This window comes from Panulirus ornatus, chromosome 9 (genome assembly GCF_036320965.1).
Source record: "Panulirus ornatus isolate Po-2019 chromosome 9, ASM3632096v1, whole genome shotgun sequence".
NCBI lineage: Eukaryota > Metazoa > Arthropoda > Malacostraca > Decapoda > Palinuridae > Panulirus > Panulirus ornatus.
In genome coordinates, this window is record NC_092232.1 from 48978324 (window position 1) to 48984981 (window position 6658).

Below are 6658 nucleotides of genomic sequence, written 5' to 3' on the forward strand. Positions count from 1 at the left end.
GTGTTATGCTGGTGATAGCCGTGTTGTGCAGGTGTAAGTGCTATGGCTGCTGTGTTATGCTGGTGATAGCCGTGTTGTGCAGGTGTAAGTGCTATGGCTGCTGTGTTATGCTGGTGATAGCCGTGTTGTGCAGGTGTAAGTGCTATGGCTGCTGTGTTATGCTGGTGATAGCCGTGTTGTGCAGGTGTAAGTGCTATGGCTGCTGTGTTATGCTGGTGATAGCCGTGTTGTGCAGGTGTAAGTGCTATGGCTGCTGTGTTATGCTGGTGATAGCCGTGTTGTGCAGGTGTAAGTGCTATGCCTGGTGTGTTATGCTGGTGATAGCCGTGTTGTGCAGGTGTAAGTGCTATGGCTGCTGTGTTATGCTGGTGATAGCCGTGTTGTGCAGGTGTAAGTGCTATGGCTGCTGTGTTATGCTGGTGATAGCCGTGTTGTGCAGGTGTAAGTGCTATGGCTGCTGTGTTATGCTGGTGATAGCCGTGTTGTGCAGGTGTAAGTGCTATGGCTGCTGTGTTATGCTGGTGATAGCCGTGTTGTGCAGGTGTGAGTGCTATGGCTGCTGTGAGTTATGCTGGTGTGTGCTTTACTGGTGTTAAACATGTTCCTCGCCTGGTGTTATAATGGGGTTCTGTTAGGGATGTTCTAGCGGTGTTAAGTTGGTGATATGCAGGTGTACATGTATCATCTTGGTGTTATGCCATCAGCCGTGTGTTGGGGCTAGGCTAAGTGTTAATGCGTTGCTAGCACCACGCTCCTGGTGTTACGTCAGGGCTGGTCTGGTGTTATGCTGGTCTCGATGCTGTGCTAGAAAAAGTTGTGTGTGTTACACTCGTGTTGTAAGAGCGATTATCGTTTGTGTATTACAGGGAGAGAGTTATACACTTGTGTTGCCCCGTCTTTTAACCATATATATATATATATATATATATATATATATATATATATTATATTATATTATTTTTTCATTATACTTTGTCGCTGTCTACCGCGTTAGCAAGGTAGCGCAAGGAAATATATATATGTATATTGTGTGTGTGTGTGTGTGTGAATAAGAGCAAGGTTATTAGATTCAGTAGGGTTGAGGGATAAGTTCATTGGGAGGTAAGTTAGAATGGCGAAAAACTGGAGGAAGTGAAGTGTTTTAGATATCTGGGAGTGGATCTGGCAGCGGATGGAACCATGAAAGCGGAAGTGAATCATAGGGTGGGGGAGGGGGCGAAAGTTCTGGGAGCGTTGAAGAATGTGTGGAAGGCGAGAACGTTATCTCAGAAAGCAAAAATGGGTATGTTTGAAGGAATAGTGGTTCCAACAATGTTGTATGGTTGCGAGGCGTGGGCTATGGATAGGGTTGTGCGCAGGAGGGTGGATGTGCTGGAAATGAGATGTTTGAGGACAATATGTGGTGTGAGGTGGTTTGATCGAGTAAGTAATGTAAGGGTAAGAGAGATGTGTGGAAATAAAAAGCGTGGTTGAGAGAGCAGAAGAGGGTGTTTTGAAATGGTTTGGGCACATGGAGAGAATGAGTGAGGGAAGATTGACCAAGAGGATATATGTGTCGGAGGTGGAGGGAACGAGGAGAGGAGGGAGACCAAATTGGAGGTGGAAAGATGGAGTGAAAAAGATTTTGAGTAATCGGGGCCTGAACATGCACGAGGGTGAAAGGCGTGCTAGGAATAGAGTGAATTGGAACGATGTGGTATACCGGGGTTGACGTGCTGTCAATGGGTTGAACCAGGGCATGTGAAGCGTCTGGTGTAAACCATGGAAAGTTGTGTGGGGCCTGGATGTGGAAAGGGAGCTGTGGTTTCGGTGCATTATACATGACAGCTAGAGACTGAGTGTGAACGAATGTGGCCTTTGTTGTCTTTTTTCTAGCGCTACCTCGCGCTCATGAGGGGGGAGGGGGTTGTTATTTCATGTGTGGCGGGATGACGATGGGAATGAATAAAGGCAGACAGTATGAATTATGTACATGTGTATATATGTGTATGTCTGTGTATATATATATATATATATATATATATATATATATATATATATATATATATATATTTTTTTTTTTTTTATTATTATTATTATACTTTGTCGCTGTCTCCCGCGTTTGCGAGGTAGCGATATATATATATATATATATATATATATATATATATATATATATATATATATATATATATATATATACGTTGAGATGTATATGTATGTATATTTGCATGTGTTGACGTGTATGTATGTACATGTGTATGTGTATGGGTTGGGCCATTCTTTCGTCTGTTTCCTTGCGCTACCTCGCTAACGCGGGAGACAGGTACCCATTTATCGGCCATGCCCAAGGGGAGGATGAACACCTGGGTTGGACATGGGCTGACACTGGGCTTAGTCCTTATTGACTCATGGTCTGTAACGCTAAGCCGTTCCGATACGGTGGACTCCAGACGGCAACTGCAACGTTAATATATCGTTGGCCGTCCAACCAAGATATCGTAGTTTACTCAACTGTACGACAACTCCCGCCCGTAATGACTTGTGAGACATGTTTACGATCTTGCTTATCTCTGAAATATTAATAAATCACGCATTATTGAATTCTTCGATTGACATTAAGGTATGGCCTAGTTCATAGTAAGATAAAGAGACCATGGACGGTAGCGTATTGGATTAAATTACACTTATTGCAAAATGAAGTGATGTATCACTATGTAAAACTTATCAATCATTGATATCATCAGATGCGTCATGCACCCGCTGGCGGACGAACGACCCCACTCCCCACCCATGGACGTCATCCAGCCGCACGATTACAGCATCTTCCCTGGCTCACACCCACCATTTTTTTCCCCCCTACCTTCGGTGCCCCAGATCTATGTGAATATCTAATTGCCACACCGCCCGCCCTTCGGCGAAGATGAAAGGCCGTAGCTGTGAATCTACGTATTTAAGCGCACCAGCGGTTTTATTAGTGTATGACATGTTTACGGCAGGGAAGCTCTGCCAGCGGACGACGATTTTCGCCAAAGAACGAAGCGTGTCAGTGAATATTCTCAGTGACTCACGCGAAGGGCGTGTGGGAAAATCTATTAGTTGATTGTCATTGCTCAGTCATGCAATCATGACATTTCTGTCTCACACAGTTGCACAGAAATGAAGAGTCATTGACCTAAATGAATTTAAGAATTGCTTCCTCTCATTTGGCCGAGGGCGAGGCAAAGGGGAGATGCTCCTGGCTTATCCCATTCAGATGAAGAAGAAAAAATATCTGAAAATCGAACACTGGCGTGAAATAGACGTTCCTTTGAGACTGTTCGGCCTTATATTATGGGTTTAACCTTCACAAAGGCGTTGAACTTCAACAAACGTTCTAGTAACACTGAATTTTGTGGGGGAAAAAGAAACACGATCTCCGACTGAGTGATAATTGTAGCTGCCAGCGGTGGAGGGGCGTGGCGCGCTGCCGCTGACCTCTCACGAGTCAGGCCTTTCACGCGACTTACCTGAAAATGGCAACAGAATTCAGACTGAAAAGGGATGATATATATATATATATATATATATATATATATATATATATATATATATATATATATATATATATATATATATATATTCCTGAGTCCACATGTTTACCAAATGGCGTCCTAGCTTCGTCTCTCGATGTATATCAACTGACTGTTATATTTCTCTCTTGTGTCTCCCCTGACGATGTGATTATTACACGAAAGTGCACTTGGGAACTTTTCGTGTTTCATTTTCCCCGTGGACTCATAGGAATATCTTGATCACGCGCAAAATTGTGATCCTTTAGAAAATATATATATATATATATATATATATATATATATATATATATATATATATATATATATATATATATATATATATATATATATATGCGTATCCGATTGCCGTTTCCCGCGTATGCCAGGTAGCACCAGAAACAGACTAGAAGAAAGGCCTCATTTCACTCCCGTCCATTTTCTAGCTGTCATGTGTAATGCACCGAAACCACTGCTCCCTCTCCACAACCAGGTCCCCACAGACCTTTCCATGGTTTACCCCGGGTGCCTCGTATTCCCTGGTTCAGTTCATTATCAACATGTCGACCCTTGTATACCACAGCGTTCCAGTTCACCCTATCCCGTGCACGTCTTTCACCCTCCTGCATGTTCAGGCCCCGATCACTCAATTTTCTTTTTCACTCCAACCGTCCATCTCCAATTTGGTCTCCCGTTTCTCCTTTTTCCCCTCTACCTCTGACACGTATATCCTCTCAGTCATCCTCTCCTCACTCATTCTCTCCATTTGTCCAGATCACATCAACATCTCGCTATTAACTAGGCCGTTAGCTTCAAAGCGCATGTACAGGTTTGGCAATCTCAAAACTCTTTCTTCGGGTGGTCAAGATATTTTCTTTTAAGGTCATACATCATCGTACGACCCGCATGACCTTGAATGGTACGTAGTTTAACTGCAATTGACCTGTAACAATACTCTTCACTCACACGTAACTGTGTCTATGCTCGGGCGAGTTGGTTATGAACGAAGTACTACCAATTACGTAACAGTTGCGAAATACTTCATCAAATAAGTTTCATCAAAGGTGGACTTGTTGGTGGGTGGGGGGTGGGGGGGGTGTGTTGTCAGGCGAGAGAGGTGCGTAGGCGACGTACGCTGAGGAAAGGGAATGCGTAAACGAAGCGTACGCCTGGCCTTCATGCGGTGGTGGTATACGACAGTGGCGATGGGCGAGGCAATAGCACAGCTCACTGGCTGAGGCCGAGGTCGGTGTGTGTGACGCATTTATACGCCCCCCTCGGATTAGCTCGTCCCCGCTGGCCCCACACTCCTGCAGGAGGAACGCTGCCTCAGGCCCCACCACACACACACCCACACACACCTCCGCCTCACCCTCCAGCCGCTGGTCTGTTGATCAAGAACTGTTCTATCGCTGTCATGGCCTCTTTACAATCGTAATCATGTTGCTATCGTATTTCTCCTTACTCTTCTCTCTTACATTATGGGCAGGACTAGGGGCGTCCTTCCTCTGTGTGTAGTTTATTTCCATTCATACCCTAGTGCCATTCTTACTCCATTCACCCGCCACTCGTATCATATAATAGCTGCTTTCAAAGCAAAAGCTGTGATCAGGTCACCCCATACTTTTCTCTCTTCCTACATAACCTTTCCCTGTAACTCGGCTCTCTTAATTCTGGTATTTCTTGCATCCACGAAGATGTGTGAATGTGTTGGTCGGTATGAACGGTGACTGTAAATAGCCTACATCTTAATCACAATAATTCTCTTCCTGCCTTTGGCCAAGAACTTCAGTTGCCTTACCATGTCCAAGCATGTGACAGTTTATCATCAGTTGATTTAAAAAATGGATGAAAGTGGTTAGATTTGATAACTTAATAGATGAATTGGCAGTAATACCTTCTCTTTGCACTGCACGGTGACATTGTCAAAATTAGGAATAACATATAATCACTTTTAAATAAACAACCCGTGTAGTATAGCTCTTGTACAGATAATTTGCTTCTAACACGTATAATTATCAAAAGCTAGTCCTAGGGGGCTTAACTACTAGTGGCTGGTCCACGACAAATTCTCATTCACATATTGAACAGCAAAAAATAAAAGGAGAAAGCTAAAGTAGCATAGGATACCATAAAGCCATTTTCTCTAATACATCTCTAAAGAAAATTTTTTCTCGACGGATAACTAAAGAAAATTATGAAATGAATTTTATGACGTACTTTGCCCTGTGAATAATATATTGGGAGTGGTATCAACAGTCAGTAAAGAATATATATTATTTTTTCTAGATAATCAAGATGAAATATTTAATCTTTTCGGCTAAGAATGGAGTAAATATATTTTGTTAGAAATATCAGGTCTTTTTCTCAGCTTGTTCCATTTTATTTACAAGCTCATTAAGAAATAAATAATGACGAATTAAAGGTTCATTGAGTCCAAGGAAACTACCATAATTAGAATCACTTATTTAATCTCACGTCTCGCGAAGAAAATCCTCTTTCCCACGAATTTATATGCATCCGATTGACTTCATTTTTTTTTTCTTTTTGTAGTAACTTAATACCAGCGTCAGACTTGCTTACTAAACATGTCCTTTAAAGGATGCCATTAGTTTTTTCAAACGATGGCTGCTGTTTTTTGTGGTCACGAAGGCGATTGAAAAGTCTTATTTCCCACTCAGACTCTATAGCTAAACCAGAAGTTGCCATGGAAGAGATTTGGGGTATATGAGCAACTCGTACAGCCGACAGCCGGCCAGAAGAGCAACTCGTACAGCCAACAGCCGGCCAGGAGAGTAACTCGTACAGCCAACAGCCAGCCAGGAGAGCAACTCATGCATTCGACTGCCTGCCAGGAGAGCAACTCGTACAGCCGACAGCCGGCCAGGAGAAAAGCAACTCGTGCAGCCAACAGCCGGCCAGGAGAAGAGCAACTCGTGCAGCTAACAGCCGACCAGAAGAACAACTCGTACCGCCAACAGCCGGCCAGGAGAAGAACAACTCGTACAGCCAACAGCCGGCCAGGAGAAGAGCAACTCGCGCAGCCAACAGCCGGCCAGGAGAAGAACAGCTCGTACAGCCGACAGCCGGCCAGGAGAGCAGCGCTCTCTGTTTACGAGACAAACACA

The 6658-nt window shown here is 43.6% G+C and overlaps 1 protein-coding gene across 1 annotated transcript in view; it reads left to right on the forward strand.

The window, feature by feature from the left end:
- The window catches only part of LOC139750403 (retinol dehydrogenase 12-like), a 367894-nt gene that overhangs the window by 288929 nt on the left and 72307 nt on the right, over window positions 1-6658 (forward strand). The window lies entirely within an intron of this gene.